General features: G+C 36.7%; 1 protein-coding gene across 8 annotated transcripts in view; it reads left to right on the top strand.

The window, feature by feature from the left end:
• Positions 1 to 53: 53 nt before the first annotated feature.
• Positions 54 to 21760, top strand: part of Pkp4 (plakophilin 4) — a 223946-nt gene continuing 202239 nt past the window's right edge. For 3 of the 8 annotated variants that reach the window (XM_033756274.1, XM_019204972.2, XM_019204973.2), the window contains exon 1: positions 55 to 225. The gene's annotated coding sequence lies outside the window, so the exon portion shown is untranslated. Of the gene's footprint in view, positions 226 to 21760 lie in introns of all 8 variants that reach the window. The other 5 variants (XM_033756272.1, XM_019204971.2, XM_019204970.2 and 2 more) reach the window with 3 other exon arrangements.

Below are 21760 nucleotides of genomic sequence, written 5' to 3'. Positions count from 1 at the left end.
CTGGAGGTGCCGCTGCGTCCGTGGCCGCTCGGGGCGCAGCAGTAGACAGGTGTGTGTGTCCAGGGAGAAACGCGAGCTGCGGGCTCCTGGGCTGGCGACTGATTGTGCAGGAATGCGAGGAATGCACCCCGGGCAGAGTCCGCCTGGCCCGCCGCGGCTGCACTAGCGCCTTCCCGGCCCAGCCTCGCGGTGCAGCCAGAGGTCACCGGAGCATCTTCGGAGCTGGTGAGCTTCGTTCCACCCCTCTTCTCCCATCGCTTCTTTCCCTGCGGCAGACAGGGCGGCGGAGGGGAAGCCCAGTAGTTTCTTTGGGCTTCAGCTAGCCTTTCGGCTGGGTTTTTGCTGCAATGGTCTCCAGGACCGTGAATTTGGGGCCGACTGTGGTGTAACCAAGGTTATTGATTATTGCATAAGAATCTTTGGAAGTTTGGTTTGCAAGATTTGATTAGCGTTTGGTTTTTACTAGGGTTTTCTCAAAAGCTGCAGAAACGGGGCTGCTGAAGGTTCTTAAGAGTAATGAGCTTGCGGCCAACATTTTAGCTCTATCAAAAAAATGCCTTTTAGTGCTTATGGACGGGGATGTACTGCCAGAGAGATCTTGAATGCATCACTTTGCTGTCATAAGAATTGTAATTTTTTCCTCCTCGTCATACTGGGCTTGTGTTTAGGCCTCATATAATGCATAATGAATAGAAACAGAGAAGCAATGTTTGGTCAACGATGGGACAGATAGAACTGTCTGGTACAGTTAAATTCGGGGCGTGTCAGTTACCATTGGAAGTAACACGGGGACACCACAATCGTGTTTTCATATGTAATTTATTAATGGAGGTTGCAGTTCTTTCTGTTTGCTTTACTGAGTTTGAAGGAAAAAGCAATAACATTGCAACTTTTAAAGAATGATAATTATTTCTGTGTAAATCAATAATGGCTACTATGCATTTTTGGTCAAATTTTGTTTTAATACTAAAAAGCAAAATGTTGGCAGAAGACGCTTCTGTAGAATTGGGCTTAGATTTTTTTTTAAAAGAATTTACAAGAATGCTTCTCTTTTAAAATATACTGCTGTTAAGTATCTTCCTTTCTGGTGCCTGTGAAACGGTTATGGAAAATGGAAATGTGAAAATGAAAAAAGCCTATCTGAAATAAGTGGATGTTGAAAAGCATTAATGTGTGCTTTTATTTGACACAATTTGGTTTACTATAAAGCCTCTGCACCTGGTTATTTTGTTTCTAATTCAGAATAAAATAGTCAATTATCCAACCAATCAGCTGTCTTCCAACCCCTACTTTATGTGCATCAAGGGCATTGAAAAGTAAGAGAGGATAGCGTTTTAGTTAAGGACCCAAGGGAAAGGAAATGAAAGGTTGTGTCTTTTGGTTGCTACTTTGTTTTTCTGGTATGTCCATAATCAGTGAACCTTTAATTTAGAGGTTTAATTTGTATCTAGTAACTCTGTGAAGTGTATTGGGAGGTGTTTGTAAATGCCAGGGGAAAACTTTTATTATGTAACAATATCATATTACAATGGAATTTAACAACTCTTGCTTATTTGAGGTCATGATTAGAATGTAAAAGGAGATTTAGTCTTTCTACTAGATTAGAAATTGGAAAACCTGCTCTAATAAATTGATTATATGTCGGTACATGACTGGCTGTGCAAATAGTTTTTCCTTCCTCAAGTAGAGGTTTCAATTAGAAATAGGTTATGTTACTGATGTTTAAAGAAAGAAAGCTCTTAAGCTGAGGATCTTTCACAATTAAAAACAACATAAATTGTTTTGATCAAAGTATATTCTCTACCCCCTAGTATTATATAAGGATAAAATGTTGCATTTGGTTATATATATTATACCAAAGAGTCTAAATTAAGGAAATTTAGTATCTCGTTATTTTAATTCTTTATATTGTGTTTGCAGGGAGGTGGGGATCAGAAAGTAGTGATGGAAAGCTTAAGAGAAGGAAAGAGGAAAAGAGTCAGCTGGAGTTCTGCGGGGGGGGGGGCAAAAAACATTGTCACTGCATTTTAAAGCTGGAAAAGCCAAATCAAAACTTGAGCAATTGTGTGACCTTGAGCATTTAAATTGCATTTGTATTGAATCTCATTTGTATTGTTTTTCTTTTTGATACATACAAATTAAGAAAGTAAATATAACCCCAAATTTTGAAATTCACTTAAATTTTTTAAAGCCAGTATTTCCAACTTGTAAAGTGAACAATTAATGTTAAAATGATTTTTTTTCATTCCCTGCACGTTGCCAACCATTTGGTAAAATTAGCTCCTTACCTGACTTCTTTGAAGTATTGATATTTTTAGGGTGCTTTATACTCCAATTTTAGAAATTTTAATAGGGAAATAACTCCCTACCTTGCTTAATTGACAGTGGATTACATATCTTTATTCTTAATTGAAAGATAAACTAGAAATTCTAGGGCATAACTATCCGTGGAATTGTATGCCAATGTGGGAAGTTGTCTTCTTCACACCTTCAGTGTACTGGGAGATAATTACTCCTGCAACGTGTTAAATGATTCTGTAGTGCTCTTCCTGGACTGAGAGGGGGGAAGAAGAATCTGAAACTCAATAGCTGTGGCCTAGGTGTGTTTGGAGAAGTAAATAACTATTTCATAGCCAGACTTTATAAATGGCTGCAGATAGAGACAGAAAAGTAAAACTAAGATGAAGATGCATGCATTAAGCCTTTATATACTTCCTGGAAGGGATGCTAGCAGTCAGCAAGTCTTTTGATGGTCAGGAGTAAGTAATGACAGCTTTTTTACAGAGTACGGGACCAAACCCTGAGTTGACAAGAGTAACAATTTATATACTGTACTTGCTGGTTTTACCACATTCAGGTGGTTTTCATATTGTCACTTTAACAATTCAGTGGAATTATTTAATCTTTTGGAGTTGTTACTGTTACTAAATTAGGGATGTTATGTATGGTACTATTCAGTTAAACTTAGAAATGGTTCAAATGTTCCATTGATAATTGGCCTAAATAATTTTTTTTCTTTTTGTAAGTTACATTTACTTTTTTATTTGATATGCCAATAAATGTTGGCTACATTGGTGATTTTATTATCCATAGCCTTGATAACATAGTTCATTATGAGCCACACATAATGATTCATTGCAGATGATAAAATGTCATTCGGGATTTTAATACTATAAAACATTTAAAATAAAATATGGAAATATCTGAATTTTTAGTCATGTCATGTGAAGCACCTTTCATGAACTGAGTATGAAACACCTAGTGGTTGGATGCCAGTCCCAAAGTCCAGGTCTCACAGTGAAGGTTGAAAAGGGAGGGATGGGAGTCAGTAACTGTCTTTGGCATCCAAGGTATATTTGACTTCAACAGTTAGGCTCCATAATAAATAGACACTTAATGATTGCTGATACCCAAAGTGTTAATCCTGCTCTTGCCTAATCTGGATCCCTCCACACCAGCAAAATCAACAACACATCTGTCTGCTTGGAGAGGCAGAGAATGTCCCTTTTCAGGGGACTAAAGCCAGTTACATAAAATACAGATGCTAGTATCTTAGGTTCCAGGTTGAATTTCAGTGGGTGTGGGTCTTATCATCAAGCGGTATTACGCATGAGAGTTAGGGAAGATGTGTAGTGGAACTGGGGCTTTCAGAGTACTGTGTGGGCTTTTGGGCCATGGCCTAGAATTTGAAATTCAGTTTCTCTTGGGAACCCACAATTTAAGTTACGAAGTTTTGAAACATGGACCAGAGTCATCTGAAATTCTGGTCCATTTTAAGCTTTTTCCTAAATTGCAAACATGGGAGAAGTGAACAGTAAGTATCCTAGACCAAAAATTAGATCTACTAAACCTTATTACAATACCTGACAAACCATTTAACACTTGAGCAATAGAATTTCTCTTTTTAAAAATACAAGGTTTGGATTACATTGAGCTAAATTAATTTCTTTTAAAAACTTACTTATTTTTATCATAACATGTTTGCAGTACATGATGATCGCATTCTTTGTGGGGAGATGGCACGTGTACATAACAAATCCTTTTACTTTTCCTTCCTCTACTCTCCTTTACCTCTCCCTCCATTTCTTGGTCTCATTCCCATTTGCTTACACTTCGACTCAAGTTTCCACAAGTACTGAATGGGTTTTTTTTGTTTTGTTTTGTTTTTTGTTTTGGTACAGGTATTGAACTAGGTAGGACCTTTCACTTGCAAGGCAGGTGGCAGAACCACTGAGCTAAAATAATCCCCGGCCCCTGTACTAAGTGTCTTGCTCTTTTCCTTCTTTCCTTCTTCCCTGCCCTCCCCTCCCCCTCTTCATTATTCCCCTCCCCGGAAAAGAATAGGTTTTCTGAGCACACATTTTGCTCCTCCTACTCTAAATTATAACAAGGAAATTGGATTTCTGCTTTGACACTTTCAAACCTCCTTCATGTTCATAGTAAATAGGTGGAGTTTTGTGTTTTCCATTTTTCTTTTAAACTGTATTATTTCAGGAAATGAGGGGAAGGAATAAAGCCTGTGACGTTTTCCACCCCCCCTCACTTCCTCTTCCTTTGTAATGCTAAGGATCAAACCCTGGGCCTTCCTCTGGGCTCCACTCCCAGCCCAGTAAGAGGTTTTCAAGGCCTTCCTGTCTCCATCCTTGTTCAAGATTAACTGCAGTAGTTTGACTGAATGAGATTCAGAAGAGGTGTCATTAGGCAGTGATGTGCAATGGTGAGCAGCCAGGAATGTCATTATTCAGTTTTGGCAGCAGCTGATCTTTCTGCATCCCATTTTGCTCATCTGTAAAGTGAAATCACCAAAGTACTCATCTTGTATGGTGATTGTGAGGATTAAATGAGCTGTATGTATAAAGTGTTTACAAAACAGCTCGACTCAGGGCCAGCATTTCATGTATGTAAGTCGTCATTCTTACATGGTGGTGCTTTATAGTGCTTTCTGCAGCATCTACTATATGTCAAGCAAACCATTGGCTTGCTCTCTGTGAGCTTAGTCAAGTGATTATGGATTTTAACAGGATATTGCTGGGAAAATACTGGAAAAAACAGCTTAGTACTGTAGTTTGTTAGAGATAGAAAGAGAATCCATCAAAATAATTATGAAACTTTAAATTTGTTACTTTTTTTTCCAGAACAGGGGATTGAACCCAGGATGTTCACACTGAGCTATATCCTCAGCTCTTTTATTTTGAGTCAGGGTCTCACTAAATCGCTTATACTGGGCTCAAACTTGTGATCCTTCTGCCTCAGCCTCCTAAAGTCCTGGGATGCTAGGTTTGTGCTGCTAGGCCAGCTAATTATGAGTCTTTGTAAAAGGGGAAGTTGTAGCTTTTGTTATTGGCATTAAACACCACTGTCAAAAAGTTGTGGGTAAGTTTGATATGTGTGTATATATATGTATGTATGTGTACACACACACACACACACACACACACACACACATACTTTTTTTGTACCGGGGATCAAACTCAGGCCCTTGTGCTTGCAAGGCAGGTGCCAGAACCACTGAGCTAAATCCCTGGCCCTGGTAAATATATTTTAATAAACTGTTATGTTAAAAGGTGAAGACTGGTGGCATTACATTTTCAGACAGAAGAGAAATAATTGCAAATGTAAAACATATCCTAGCCCTTGGGAAGGCTAAGACAGCATCACAAGTTTGAGTCCAGCCTGGACAATGTATCCACTTAGTGAGACCCTGACTCAAAAAAGTTAAAATTTAAAAAGGATTGGGGATGTAACTCAGTGAGAAGGCCCTGGGTACAGTTTCCAGTATTACCAAGAACAAGGGTGAAACCATACCTTTTAAATATATATACAACCATTTCAATTTTGATTCTAGGTAATAATCATTTTACACAGTATCTTTCTAGCCATTTTCCATGAAGGAAATGTTAGAGTGTTAATCATTTAATACTATTGTAGACAGCCAAGTTAGGTAAAAATATTATAGGCAGTCAGGGATAGGCTCTTAAGAGAGTCAATACAAAAGATAAACACACGTTATAACTGTGGCTAGAGACACATCTGTTAGTGGCTGGGCCTAACTACTTCCCCAAGGGATAAGTGTTAACACCTGGCCCAATAAAGTTCAGATAGACATCAGTCACCCCAGTGGGTGACCAAGACCTCCAGATCCATCCCTTCCTAATAAGTTTGTTGTCTTTCCATGTACACTTAATTTCTTCCCCATTAGATCAGTATTACCTAAGTGGCTATATTTATAATCTTATTGGTTGATCATAATTTTGTTCCATGTTGTACCCACGTCATTATTTTTCTCTATAAAACTCACCCTGTCATGTGAGGTCCCTGGCAAACTGCAGGCCTCCTCCTGTCTCTCTCAGAAGCTAAAATCTCTCCCCCTGAATAAATATTTCCTACTCTTAACCTTCATTGTTCCTTAGAATTCTTTGATTTTGGAGAACACAAACTTGGCATAACTGACATCTAGTAGGTTGGGAGTTACATTGTTTCCCCTATATCACTTAGAGATTCTCTATCAGTACTTAGCATTTACATAAATGCATCTTGTAAACGAATTTATTAAGCTACCTTTTCTATCTAAAAGTAATCACACTTTAAAAAAAGGAAAAAAAAGAAACACCCCTCCCCCCCCAAAGGCAAAACAAAATATGAACAAAAACACTTGAAACTAGTTTGGCACTGAGAAAGGAGAAAGTCTTAAAAGAAGAAAAGGAGGCTTGGAAGATATTTGATATAAATCAACAGACAATGGTTTAATAGATATCCAAAGGCTCTAGTTCTAGTACTGGCTTTTGCCATTAGGCAGGTGTCTCATGAGCAAGTTACTTAACTCCTCTGGGGTTTAACTTTCATATGTTATTAAAGGAGGGAGGAGTTGGACTAGATGCTCTCTAGAGTTCTTCTAGTACTTATATTTCAAACCTCTTAGAACATCAAGCAGATTTTTTGGTTTGTTTGTTTTTGTTTTTGTTTTTGTTTTTCTGTTACACTTTTCCTCAGCAAGGATGTGCTGTCTTCTCATAAATTTATTACAATTTACCCTCTGGGATAAGGAAAGAAAATTGAAGTTGTACACCTGAAGTTCTCAGCTTCTGAAATAAGTTCAAGCTGCACAGACATGTGACTAGAGTGAGTCAGCTACTCCAAGTTTGTTGCACGGTATGGTATGAGGATCCTGAGGGTCCCCCAAGGCTTAGCAGTCAGGAGCAGAGAAAAGAGCTCTTTTGGATGCTGTACACGTCAGTTTTTCACAGCCCTACTCTCAGGAACTCATTTGTTAACAACTGGTCCCCTCTGTAAATTGAAACGTTAGCCCTGGTTAGGTAGAAACAGAAGAGAGTTTAGTGGTTAGATGGGACTGGTCTTGCTAAAATGAGAAAGCCCTACTTATCACTTGCTCAAATGATTTAACTTGTCCTTATGGAAATTAAACAGTCAAGACAGACTTGTTCTTCTGAAAATATAATTTCTATGAATATTTTAAGTTCATAGAAATGCACTGATTCATCTGTAGGTGTTTTTCATTCACCTCCTTAAAAAAAAAATCTCCCTCCCTTGTACAGGAATCGAACTCCATATTTGTCCCGGCAGGCTTGGAGCCACTGAGATACATTTCCCTCTCTCATTCACCTCTTAATCTTTACGTGTAGACAATCTTATCAGCATTTGGAATTTTGATGGATTTCAACAAGATGACTTCTTAAAAACTTGCTTTGTAGTCTTCCATAAGAAAAAAAAAAAGTAACTTAAAATTTCAGGGGAGAGAGTTTGTTGTAGATCCTGCTCTCCCCCACAAAGGGAAAAGTCAATCTCTCTTATGTATATCTGTATATCTGTACATATTATATATGTATGCATAATACACCCATATATGTATATACATTTGTATATAATATATAAAAGTAAATAAAACAATTATTTAAAAATACCAGGGCTGGCTGTTTCCCTTTGTTAATACAATGAGCCTTATTTTCAAAGGGAAGAATCAGTTGTACTATTAATACATGCAGTGTTAACTGAATTCTCAGTGCCACTGTCACAGGCACACATAGGCTCTTCATTTTCCATACCATCACAAGGATCGTAAACACTCATCAGCAATGGAAACCAGTAATAATTGTTTTGCAGTGAGATGGAATAGGTTCTCTGACCGCTGTACCTGGGTTGAGTGGGAAACAAGCTGATCTGGTTAGAGGTAACTTCTTAGGCCTGAGCGCCACCAGGGCAAGGGGACAGTGGATAGATAGATAGTGCTTTAGATATTTGTGAGAGTTGTGCTGTATGTGAGGTATTGGTCTTCTGCTATGGAAAACTCTTATGCTTCATTTTAGTTTACTTCAACCAAGTTACAGAATAAAAGAAAAGCACAAAACACAGTAAACCAAAATACTGTGTTAGGGAAATAAGAACTTACTAAAATGGCAAGTCTTGAGGCATAAATTATAGTTCCCACTCATTGCTCCTCTGCTCTGTATCAGATTTTGTTACCACAGGCCTCGTGCCCAAAAAGATGATTTCCCCCAGGGAGTGTTACAGTCTGTGTTGGATCTCTGTCTCTAAGGAATCTATCATAAATATTACAGTATAGTGGGACATATAAACTTAAGCCTGTCTTAGAAATTTTTGGTGTGTAAATAATCATGTAAAAGTGCCCCATGAGTGTTAAGAATGAGCTGTAAATGATTAGGTTTTAGCTTATACTCCTGCTTACTGAGGTGTTTTTTACTTGATAATTATCCAAATCTAGAGAGACAGGTGTGCTGAAAACCACTGTCATTGGCGTCTTTGTTTACAACCTGCATCTGATCTACTAGTAATATGATAGTGATTTAAGAACACATTTTAGTCATAAACTTGATTATTTTGGTTATATTTCTTGAAGTACTTTACCATATAGCCTATGTAAAATAACCTTAATGAAAATACATTATTTGTGAAGAACTTTATGCTTCAAAACTTGCCATTTTACTGAGTCTTACTTCCATTTTCTTATAGCAGTACTTTGGCTTATTGTATTTTGTGCTTTTCTTTTGTTCTGTAGGCAATCCATGTGCCTTTATAAGTCCAAACTCTTTATTGAATATATTCTCTTCTATTGTTATGAATAAACAGAATGTTTTGAAAATCTCTTGTGATGTCTGCTAGAATAAATGGTCTCATTGAATTATACCTTGAATCTCAGACCAATGCACAGATGCAAATTTTCTACTTAGTGTCAGTCTTTCAATGACTAAGCAGGAAAGTCCATTTTAGGAAAGCAGTGAATAAAGAATTAAAACACACAACTGGAATTCACAAGACCTGTTACTATTTTAAAACTTAGAATAGACAACTCAGCTGTAAATGTCCCAATTGTCAGTAGATAAAAAATATATTTGATGGCACTGCACTTGCCTTGCAAGCACAAGGTCCTGAGTTCAATTCCCAGTACTGGTACCACACACACACACACACACACACACACACACACACACACACACACACAAATATATATATTACATATATATATTTATATATGTATATATCTGTAGTATATTGGCAAGTGCTAATTTTCAAAAATATTGTTCAAAAGTTTGAAAACAACTTTTCATAGAAGCAGTATAAATCCGCAAGTCCACCATCCTATGGTGTAGTGAGTGTATATCATTTCCATGGGGATATAGTCCTTTGCTAAGCTGTTCAACAAAGGGAACAAAGGTCTTTCTGCTTGATTTAATCTTTACCCCTAGTGGTTCTAGAATGAGTTCATGAGTTTTGATTCCAGTTTTGGAATACCTTCACTTACTACTCTTTATTTTTATTTATTTGTTTGTTTGTTTTTTGCAGTACTGGGAATTGAATCCAAGGCCTCACACATGCTGGACAAGTGCTCCACCTCTGAGCTGCATCCCAAGCCCTTTTCAAAAATTTTTATTTTTAGGCAAGGTCTCATGTAAGTTGCCAAGGCAGGCCTTGAATTTTGCAGTCTTCCTGCCTCAGCCTCATAGTAGCTAGGATTTTGTAGTCTTGAGCCATTGTACTCAGCATCACTTAGTACTCCTGAGTATATTCATTCTATGTCCTTTTGTAAATTGTCTTTGTAAACTGACCTGAGTCCCTTAATATCATTTATCATGACTGTTTCTGTGGAAAAAACTCATTTTTCCTTTTTTAAAAATTCCCTTTGTAACAGTTTGCTAAATAAATAATTCATTATATCAAATTCCCTAGTAAAAACATTAATTAGAAAAATTTAAACAAATTGATTCATACTCATTCTAACCTTAATTATCTGGATTGTAACCATAGTGAGATGAATTTACATAATGTTCTCTCTAAAACTGTTAGTGGGCAGCCATAATATGAAGACTGGCTCTGCTAGGCTTTGGTGAACTGACATGAGCAAACTTCAATAATCCTTTCCTTTTGCAAATTAGTATGGACTGAGCATCTCCGATTTGCAATGCTTGGGACCAGAAGTGCTTGTATTTCTAAGAGGCTTTTTAAAAAATTTTGTAATATTTGTGTAGATGTTACCAGTTGAGTATCCCTAATCCAAAGATGAAAATCAGACATGTTTCCAAGTCATTCCAGCACTCAAAAATTTTTAGATTTTCAAGGACTTTGACTTAAAATTTTTCAGATTAGGGGTAATAAGCACTGTATGTCTAGCTAAAGTATAGAAGACAAAAGTAGATGTAATTTAAAGTATATGAGGGGCCAGGGATTTAGCTCAGTGGTGCTGCCACCTGCCTTGCGAGCTCAATATAAATAAATAAATAAATAAACAAACAAATAAATAAATAAATAAAATAAAGTGTGTGATTTTTTTTTTAATTTTAATTTTTATTTATTTATTTTTTAACCAGGGATCGAACTCAGGACCTTGTACTTGCAAGGCAGTTGTGGTGTGACTGAGCTAAATCCCTGGCCCTCCGTGAACTTTTTTTAAGAAAAAAATGTTACTAAATTACTGTATTAGTTACTTTCCTCATTGATGAGACAAAATACCTGACACTCAAAGTTAAAGGAGGAAAGATTTCTTTGACTCACTGTAGAGGTTCCGTAAGCGGCTGGCTCCAAGGCTTGGTCGCATGACAGAGGGTCATCTCAGTGGAGAAATAGTCCATGGCAGGTGGAAGGTAGGAAAGGAGCAAATCCAAACAACATTAGCAGCTTCTCTCTGGCTCTTCTATATTCTGTCTGGGCTTACTGGGTTAGAGTGGGTGCCAAACCAACTGATGGACTGATTATAATCCTAGAGTCACACATTCTAGATTCAGCCACCTCTGAAAAAGCCCCACCCATGATTGTATGAGGCTTTGGGGGGACATCTAGAAACAAGCCATAACAAACTCTAAGTATCATTGGTTCTATAAATTACATCAATGTTAAGAGTAATAAAATAGGAGGGCCAGGGATTTGGCTGAGTGCTGCCGTGCCTGCCTGGCAAGTGCAAGGTCCTGAATTCAATTCCTGGTGACAATAAAAATAATACAGGAAATTTCATACCTTGTTTTGATGTAATGGCACAGTAAACTTTGGTTCTGAAAGGGTTGTTGGAATTATATATTTTAGAGGTCTTTCCCCTCTGGTAGTTACTGACAAAATTAGAATAAATTATAATTTTAATTAAACTTTTATTCTGAGGTGATTGTGAGTTCATATGCAGTTGTGAGAAATAGAGATCCTGTGCATCCTTTACCCAGTTTCATCCAGTGCTAGAATCTTGGTGAAAGTTACTGTAACATCACAATCAGGATATTGACATTGATCCAGTCAAAATACCAGAAATTTCCATCTCTATAAGTACCTCTCAGGTTGCCCTTTTACTGCCATACCCCACAGCTCTGCTCACCCCCTCCTTAAGCTCTGGCAACCATTAATTAATTTTTCACCAGGTCTATGATTTTGTCATTTTAAGAATGTTACAATAGCCAGTTGTATTGATGTACACCTATGATCCCAGTACTTAGAGAGGCTGAGGTAGGCAGATTGCCACAAGTTTGAGGCCAGTCTCAGCTGCTTGGTGAGTTCAAGGCCAGCCTGGAATACACATATCAAGACCCTGTCTCAAAAAAGTAAAACAATCAAAAGAAAACAAAAAGTTTATAAATAAAATATAAAATTTAACTTTGGATTTCCCCCACTTAGCGTTTTTAATAGGAATTTATCCAAGTTTCTGCATGCACCAGTACGCTTTTTTGTTTAATTACAAGTATTCTATGATATGGATGAACACAATTTAAGTCATTCACTTCTTGGTTCTAATTTATGGCCATGACAAACCAAGATGCTGTTAATTTTTGTGTACATGTTTTTGTTCTAGCATATATTTACATTTCTCTAAGGGAAATACCCAGGAATACAATTGCACTAAATTTTAAAGTTTTCTTTTTAAAATTATACATAGAATTAAATGAGTCTTCAATATTCAGCCATTAGTATTGATATGTTTGTGAGTTAAGACAATGTTGTGAAAAGATTTATAACCTCAGTAAATTATAAAATCGTGTCTTGTTTTGTTTGGTTTTGGTTTTTTGATGCAGGGTCTCACTGTGTAGTTGAGACAGACCTGGAATTCACTGTGTAGCCCAGGCTGGTCTCAAACTCACAGTGATCCTCCTGCCTCAGCCTGCCCAGTGCTGGGATTACAGACATGCAACACCACACCTGGCTATAAAAAGTCTTTTATTGCTGAGTATTTTTGTAAGTACCAATTCCAAAGAGTTACCTTTGTTTTGAGCAAAACTCTATCAAATGATTTTAAGTGTAATTAATGAACTTGCCTTATAACTTGACTATAGAGTTTGTTTCACTGACTCTTAATTTTTTTTGTTTTAGATAGCAAGTATTTCCTAAAGAATATTAAATTTTAAATTGTAATTGTTAAATTTGGTTCTTTCAGAGTTTCACTTATATGAATAATAATCTTGCAAAAAAAAATGGTTTTTGGGCTGGGAATTTAGCTCACAAGCACAAAGACCTGAGTTTGATCCCTGGTACCAAAAAATAAAAAAAGCTATCATGCATTAGGCTAACAGGTAAATTGTGAATTTAAAATGACAGTATTCTCGTGTGTGATTAGAATCAATCCAGTTATCAGAGTGAAGTCATCAGACACACCTGATACTTTCAAAGACCAGGAATTTTCTTTCCTAAAAGAGAACATATTTTCTCAAGCATTATTTTCTTGTCCACTCACCCCATCCCATCCTTGTTTTGCATTGTTATTGTATATACTTTCTCCTACAGACAGATGTTGAAATCACGTCTGACCTAAATAAAGTCTTCGTGGTTGATAATTTGATTAGTTTTTATTAATATCTTTTCTATGTTGAATGTCAAAGTGTTTTATTTTCATTGTTTAAAAATATCAGATGACTAGACTGGTTTTATTCTTTGTTCTTTATTATGTTCATTCTAATATTTTTATTAATTTCAGTCTTCTGAAGTCATAGCTGAGATGGTAAATGTTGACTGTAAGCAGTCCTACACTTATTACTACTATTATCTGTACAATAATATTTTTCTATAAAACTATTCTTTACAAGACCTTAGTATTTGTATGAGGTAACTCCAGCAACTTTTAATCTCACAGAAATATGGTCTGAACAAGATGTCTGTTTCCTGAAGGCTTTTCTGTAGATACTTAGCATATCCTATTTTGCCTGCTGACCTCCTCCCCTTTTAAATTTTAGGGTCTTTAACTTAGTGATACCATGGAAGTGAAGCCTTCTCTGGTTATTCTCTCAACTCTACTCAGACCTACTCTACATTTAAACCTTTCCCCTGTCCTCATCACCTTTTGCGCATAACTTTGCCATGAGCCCTTGTCACATTGCGTTTAAGTCATTTCTTACCTGCTTCTTGGTTATGTGTGAACCTTGTGCAGGCTAGAACTATGCCACAGACATCACTGTAGTTCTCAACCTTGCAATATCGCTGACATAATGAGCACCAGATGCTTGCTCTGAGCGAATGAATAATGACTTAGTTGAAGCCTTTGTTGTCTTTCTCTCCTCTGACTTCAGTGACTCCTCATTGTTTTTTTTTTCTTTGTTTGTTTGTTTGAGACAGGGTCTCACTGTGTAGTTGAGAGTGACCTGGAACTCACTATACTGTAGCCCAGGCTGGTCTCGAAGTCACAGCGATCCTCCCTCAAACTATCCACCTGCCTCAGCCTCCCAAGTGCTGGCATTACAGGCCTGCGCCACCACGCCCAGCTTCTCATTGTTTACCCTGCAGGATCACATTCAAACTCATTACCTAAAACAGAAGGCCTTGCACTGTCACACCCTAATTCATCTCCCTCTCAAACATTCCTCATCAGCCAAACCAGTCTACTGACTGCCTGTTCCCTGCCTTTTTTCCTGTGTTGAGGTCTTCCCAGTCCTCCCAAAACCTTGCTCAAATTTTTCCTCTTCTGTGTGAGCACCTCAGACCACTCACTGTGACCAACAGTGATTTCTCCTTTTCCGCTTTGTCTTTACTTGTCCTTTGACTTTAATAATAAACTCTCCATGGTGGATTCCCCATAGTGGTTTTCTATTGTGTTGGACTTTTTAATTCATATTAATATAAAAACTTTTTTCTTGGCTTTCTACTTTATCTAATTATATTTCTTTTGAGAGAGCGTTTCCCATCTTAGACATTTTCTATCCCAAGTGCACATTTCATGTTAATGTCTCTGAAGAAATAGAGATGTGGCTGGGTATGGTGCTGCATGCCTGTCGTTCCCTCAGAAAGATCAGCTAGATGATTGTGAGTTCAAGGTCAGCCTGGGCTGCACAGTGAGACCCTGAAACAAAACACCAAAAAGCAGTGATGTAGGATAGGAAGGTCAGCATCTAATTCAGGCATATTGAAACACTCTCAAAAAGATGAACTCTCATTTGTACTGCTTTATTTGCTAAGCACCTGTTATGTGCTAGTCTTTGCTATATGTCATTCGCATGTTTTGGAGGGCTTATACCAACTAAGTAGAATAAATGGGTTTTGATTCTCTCAGTTATTAACTTTTATTTCTGTGTACACTCCCATATAGAAAAGAGTGAAAATGGGCTAAGAAAACAAATAGAATTTTATGTCTCAAAGTTTGGTTTTACCAAGGAAAAGATACTGTATACATTTCTAAAGTTAGAATTGTGTTGTTCAATATGATATCACTGACTTTTATGAGCTATTTACATTAAAAATGTAGTTCTCTGTACTAGTACAAGCTAGATTTTAATTGGTAAATAGTCATATACTGCAATAAGTTCTACTGGAAGTGTTATATAACTGGCCAGTTACAACTAAAATAATAAAATTATAGATGCTTGCAACCAAGCAAGATAACATAACTTTATAGTTCCAGAGCATTTGTACTATATTCATTTCCTCCTTCTAGTAATTCTGTAAAATAGGAAATATGCTACCTTCATTACATAAACAAGAAAATTCTAAGCAAAAGTTACAATGAAGGTACTAAAAAAAAACTGTAGCTTAATTATGTGGTTTAGTCCTCCATACCAAAATGAAATAATTACTATTTAGCAGTAAAAGGGAAAAGGTTTTTTATGCTCACATCACTTCTGACACCAGATGCGTCCAGTTTTCCTGCATATTGAGAATCTTCAACTTTTCAGACATCAACTTGGTATCCTGCAGTTTATTCCCCACACCAAGTGCATTCAGAAAGACCTACTCTAGAGATTCCAAGAGTGTTAGAAGCTGTTATATCAGAAACCAGTGACTAAAACCAAATATTACAATAAATGATCCTCCAGTCATTTCCATCATGCAGAAAGTTACCATTGTTTTAGATCTTTGCTAGAAGTTGGGGACAGGCTAAATCTGTATTTCTTTCTACAAAATAAGTAGCAAATATTTGATTAATAAATTGTGAAAAGGACTTGGCTGTACAACAATGTGTGATGCTCTTGCCTTCACTTAAACATCTCAAGTTTCCTTTTAATGAGCTTATCTTTTGGCATTATCAATGGAATTCAGGAAATACTAGTCAACCATTGATTACTGAGGTTCAGTGCTAGGTTCTTGAAGGAGTGCAGAAATGAGCAGGGCCTAGTCTCTTTGTTTTTCAGTGTTGCTGGTACTGTAATATTTTTGAAGTGAGATGGTATTAGCGAATGAGTCTTAAAGGTCCCAAAAATGTCATTACTGCTTAAGGAAATATTTGTCTTGTATAGCAGCATGAAGTTTTCTGGAGTCTTGGTGCTGAGACCCATAGGGGCAGTAAAGGTTTAAATGCAGATACCTTGGCCTCAGGAAGCTTTTTAAAAAACTTGTCCATGATTCTGGGAATGAAAGCAGGAAAATAATTGTTCTGAACATCTTGGAGTTGTCACTTTGCTTTGGAAATTAAAATGAAAAACTGCCTGATAGACAGGTTTTGATATACAGAATAAGGGGTATCAACATAAATACACATAGATATCTGGCATTTAAATTTTCACAAACCTATCTTTAAAGCAAAAAATTGCCAACGTGTACTATATGAGTTGCCTTAAAAGTATATTTTAACATTTGTGTTCTAACATTTAAGAATAATAGAAATTTGTAACAGCCTACATGTAGTCTTATTTTTCACTACTTGAAAAATAATTAGATGATTGGGCTTCCATCATATGAAAGGAATAATTTGTAAGGCACGTGCAGTTCTTTTCCCTTTTTCTCATTCAATTTGCTTGTAAAGACATTAGAATTGATAGGATAAGCCAGAAGATGGTTTCTTTATTCTATTTTTTTTTGTTATTGTTGTTGTTTCGTTTAAACTTCTAGTTTTGTGCAGAGCTTCTTAGATGTTTTTGGAGTAGAAAAAGAGCTGAGAAAGAATACGTTTTTACTCTATACCTTTTAGAAACCAGTTGATAAGAAATTTTAAAAATTTGGCTATGTGTAGAATGAGACTGAATAATTTAGGCATGTTTAATTTTTCAATAACCAGAAGTGTTTAATGCCTTTGTTAAGCGTAATGGAGTATCTAAAAATGGAATTACTTTTCAATGAGTGGTTCTTTAAAATAATGCTCAGTTCACTAAATGACAGTTAATAGGAGAAAGAAATTATCCTGATTTTGTAACTGTGAATTAGGGTTGGAGAAATATTAAAACAGACATTCATTGATAATTTAGGTTGGATGCTACTCCTATGTCATATCAGCTGGAGGAGGAGATGAATTGCCTTCCAGTGCATCTTCGTGCATATGTGTGATGAGCCTGTCACTGCAGTGATGTGCACAATCTGGAATGAAACACAACCCTTCCTGTCAGCACTTGAAGGCTTTTTTTTTGACAACGAGCAAAATGTTAGACATTTCAATGTGAATAGCTCTCATGATCCAGAAAATAAGAGCAGACAGTTTAATTGTTCTTGACTATAAAAATTAAATCTGATGCTAAATTTAATCCAGAGGTCTGTTCATGTAGGGTTTTCCCTGATTTTGAACAAAAATTAAGTTTGCATGCCTAAGCATCTACACTGATGTAACATTCAGAAAATTCATACTAAGTGATTTATGACCCATCCCTTTTCTGATTCCTGTTAATCCTCTCCCTTTAATTTTTTTTTTTTTCAGAAGATTTTGCAAGGTTACCTATGCTGGCTTGACCTGTTGCCTTCCTCCTGCCTCAGCCTTTAGAATAGTGGGGATCACAAACATACACCATTATGCCGAGTCCTGTTCCTTGGTTTTTCACCTCACCTAGGTTAACCACATTTACTAGTTTGCTAGAAATTTTAGCTCAGTTCTTTCAGCATCCAGTATCATCTACCCTGGGTAAGTAACCCCAACCTTGGAAGTGCCTCTCTTTTCTCTCTCTGTCTTTCTCTCTCTTTTTTTTTTTTTTTTTTTTTTTTTTTTGTACCAGGGCTTGAACTCGGGACCTTGTGTTTGTGAGGCAGGTGGCAGCACCACTGAACTAAATCCCTGAACCCTCTCTTTTCTTATATTTTAGGTTATTTGATTGTACTGAGATTTTAATTCTCTAGCTTGACGAAAATTGTGAATTGGCAGGTTGTGCAGTGTTTTGTGATCAGGGTGGAGTTTCTGCTCTTTCTACTAAAAGAGATATTATGTACTGTTACAGATGCTTTGAAGTAGCTCATCTTTTCTTTTGAAATGCCAAGAACAATTGACCTCACTTTCTAAATCCCCTCATTATTGTTTTATTTTCTTTTTTTTTTCTTGTATCTTGTCTATGTAGTGTCTTCGTAATCAAATTGTGGACTTAAAATTTCACAAAACTGACATCATGTTTTAATCCTCAGTGCTTGGCACAGAGAACTACACAGTAAGTGTTATCGACACCTTAGTTTATATTTCAATCTAAGCAAGGACATTTTTGTTTTCTTGTACATAATGGGTAGAAAAGACTTGGCAGGTATTCTGTTTGTGCCCTGCCAACCTCCCATGGCTCCTGCAGTGATCCAACAGCTTCACTTTGCAAGCCTCTAGGACTTTGCATTAACCAGTGCTTTCTGTGCCACTTACATTGGGGCACATCAGAATTATCTGTGGGGATATTATCCCTGATAGAAGCAGTCCATGACCAGTAGCCCAGCTTCTTATTCCCTATGTTGGGACATCTGTGAGGTATATCCTTTTGCAGACTCCCAAAAACCCACAGTAGGACTAAGTCCCACTTATTTATAGCAGCAGTTGAGCATTGCATCCTGTGTTGACTTCCTTCTTTTGCCTGTTAAATTTGTCCATATTTTAGGGAATATGAACTCACATTTCAGATACCTAGCAGGTTTGGGAGTTACATCTCTCCCCACTATATCACAATGAGGATGAAGGCACTCCATGAAGAAATGCAAGGGCATCACAGTGAAAAGCTAGTTTTTGAGAACTAAGAACTCACAATGCTCAGCTTTTCATGAGTTCTTCAAAGGAACAAGATTTGACCACACAATTCAGTTTTTCTCCCTTTGGAGAAAGTACACATTGCATGGTAGCTCAGGAGTTGGAAGGTGGAAGGTAATAGATGAAGGAGATTCAAGCCTTGCTACTGAGTTACAAGAAAATCCCAGGCCAATTGTGGATGAGAATAATACAGTGGCAGCTAAAAAACAGGGACCACATTACGTAACTGGAGTGGTGACTGGAGCTTTCAGCCTTCTTGTACATGAACAAAAAACTTAGGAACAAGAGAAACAACTTTTTTCACAATTAACACCCCCCAAAATGAAATACCTAGAAATCAATCTAACAAAGGAAGTCAAAGACCTCTACTCTGAAAACTACAACACTAAGAAAAAAAAGAGATCAAAGAGGGAGGAGGATATCAGAAAATGGAAAGACATCCCTTGTTCTTGGTTAGGAAGAACCTATATGGTCATACTTCCAAAACTGCTATATAGATTCAATGCAATCATGATTGAAATTCCCACAGTATATTTCACCAAACTAGAGAAAACAATCTAAAACTTCATTTGGAACCAGAAGAGCCCTAGAATAGCAAAAGCAAATTCTAGGCAACAAAGACAAGGTAGGGGATATCACAGTCCCCAACTTGAAACTATACTACAAAGCTACTGTGATTAAAACAGCATGGTACTGGCAAATAAACAGACCCAAAGATCAGTGGAACAGATCAAAAGATGTAGAAACAACTCCAGATGTACTTAGCCACCTCTTCTTTGACAAAGGGGCCAAACACTCTCACTGGAGGAAAGATAGCCTCTTTAATAAATGGTGCTGGAAAAACTGGATTTCAACTTGTCAATGATTAAAACTAGACCCTTATCTTTCACCATGTATTAAACTAAAATCCAAGTGGATTAAAGATATAAATATTAAAACAGAAACACTAAACTTGCTGGAAGAGAAGTTAGGTAGAACTCTTGAAGATATCAGCATAGGAAAAGACTTTATGAACAAATCCTCAGTAACACGAGAACTAGCACCAAGAATCAACAATTGGGATCTCATCTTTTTTTAAAAGTTTGTGCACTGCCAGAGAAATCATAAGCAGAGCTAAGAGACAACCCCCAATGTGGGAAAAAATTTTTACCAGCTGTTACTTATGTAGCTAGAATACAAAAAGAACTCAAAAAAGTCAGATCCCCCAAATATAAAGACACAATTCAAAATTGGGCATCTGAGATGAACAGATATTTCTCAGATGAAGAAGTAGCAACAGCAAATAAACATATGAAAAAATGTTCAATATCATTGGTCATTGGAGATATGCAAATGAAAACAATGCTGAGAGTCCGCCTGACTCCAGAAAGAATGGCTGCTATCATGAAATCAACCAGTAACAAATGCTGGTGGGGCTGTGGGGAGAAAGGAACCCTTCTTCACTGTTGGTGGGAGTGTAGACTGGTGCAACAACTCTGGAAATCAGTATGGAGAGCCCTCAAAGAACTTGGATTGGAAATCACATTTGACCAGCTATTCTCCTGCTAAGTGTGTTCCCAAAAGAATTAAAAGCATCACAACACAGCAATATATGTTTATAGCAGCAAAGTTTGTAATAGCTAAATCTTGAAAACAGCCCAAATACCCAAAAACTGGAGTCTGGATAAAGAAGGGTGTGTGTGTGTGTGTGTGTGTAAATAAAATGGAATATTACTCAGCTGTTAAAATGACAAACTAAAGCATTTATAGCTAAATAGAGGCCATACTCTTAAGTGAAATAAATAGGACACACATGTAAATACCAAATAGTTTCTCTGGTATGAGAAATGGAAAACATAAATGAGGACCAAAATGTATAAATACAAAAGAAGAAGAAAAGATTGAAAGGAGAAGGGGCACTGGGGGAGGGGCAGTAGGGGAAAGGAAAAAAGGGAAAGAAAAAAAGGGAATGGAAATAAAATCATTTATGAATAGGGAGGGTTGCTGGAGTGGAAGAGAGCGACAGGGAATGGGGAAAAAAGAAGAACCAGTATACATCATATACAGGTACAAATTCCCAATAACGAGTGTGATCTCAGTGTATATGTAAAATTTACCAATAAACTTAATAAATAAATTAGGAATTTACTAGAGATTTTATTTAGAAACAAAAAACCCCCCAAAATCATGAACAATGTGTAATTATAAAAGATTAATTTTGTTCTTTTAAAAGAGCATTTAATGAGATCAGAACATGATGACTATTGATCCCAATACTTTTAAGACATACATTTGTAGATGCTGAGAAAATAAAAACCTCCTGGAAACATACAACAAAATGCCAACAGAGATTACTTCTTTTGAATGTAGATAAACTCCGAGTAAGTTTTGCTTTCTTCTGTGCTTTTCTGTGTTAAAGATTTTTCTGCAAAAAGAGATTACATTTATAATTAAAAAAAAGAAAACTTAAAAACTGAGATTACCTAAATTTAAAATAGTAAGTCCCTATCTGAAACTAACAGTATTTTATTTCAAGTAAAACCTTGGGAGTGCAGGTGATATTACAGTACTTTATTTTTTTCTGTGCATATGGATGATGATGACCAGTAACAAACTTATGAGCCTAAAATCATGCCTTTAAAATCCTATTCTTGAGGACTAGGAGGACAGCACAGTGGTAGAACGATTGCTTAGTATGTGTGAAGCCCTGGGTTCAATCTCCAGCCAGCAGTGCCAAAAAAAGAAAAACCAAACCAAAATCCACTTACTGAGATGTGATCCCACACGTATCTATAATGCCCCAATGATTGCTGATTATACCTAAAAAGATTCAGTGTGCCCATTCGCTGAAAGGAACATGGTCACTCTAATGTCTTAAGATTTAAAGATATTTCTTTTTTTTTTCTTGCAATAGATCCTAATTATGGAGGGTAGACATCTGAA

The sequence above is a fragment of the Fukomys damarensis genome, unplaced genomic scaffold (assembly GCF_012274545.1).
Source record: "Fukomys damarensis isolate Sample0158 unplaced genomic scaffold, DMR_v1.0_HiC HiC_scaffold_26, whole genome shotgun sequence".
Lineage (NCBI taxonomy): Eukaryota > Metazoa > Chordata > Mammalia > Rodentia > Bathyergidae > Fukomys > Fukomys damarensis.
The sequence above is the reverse complement of the archived record's forward strand: the minus strand, read 5'-3'. Positions and strand labels throughout refer to the sequence as shown.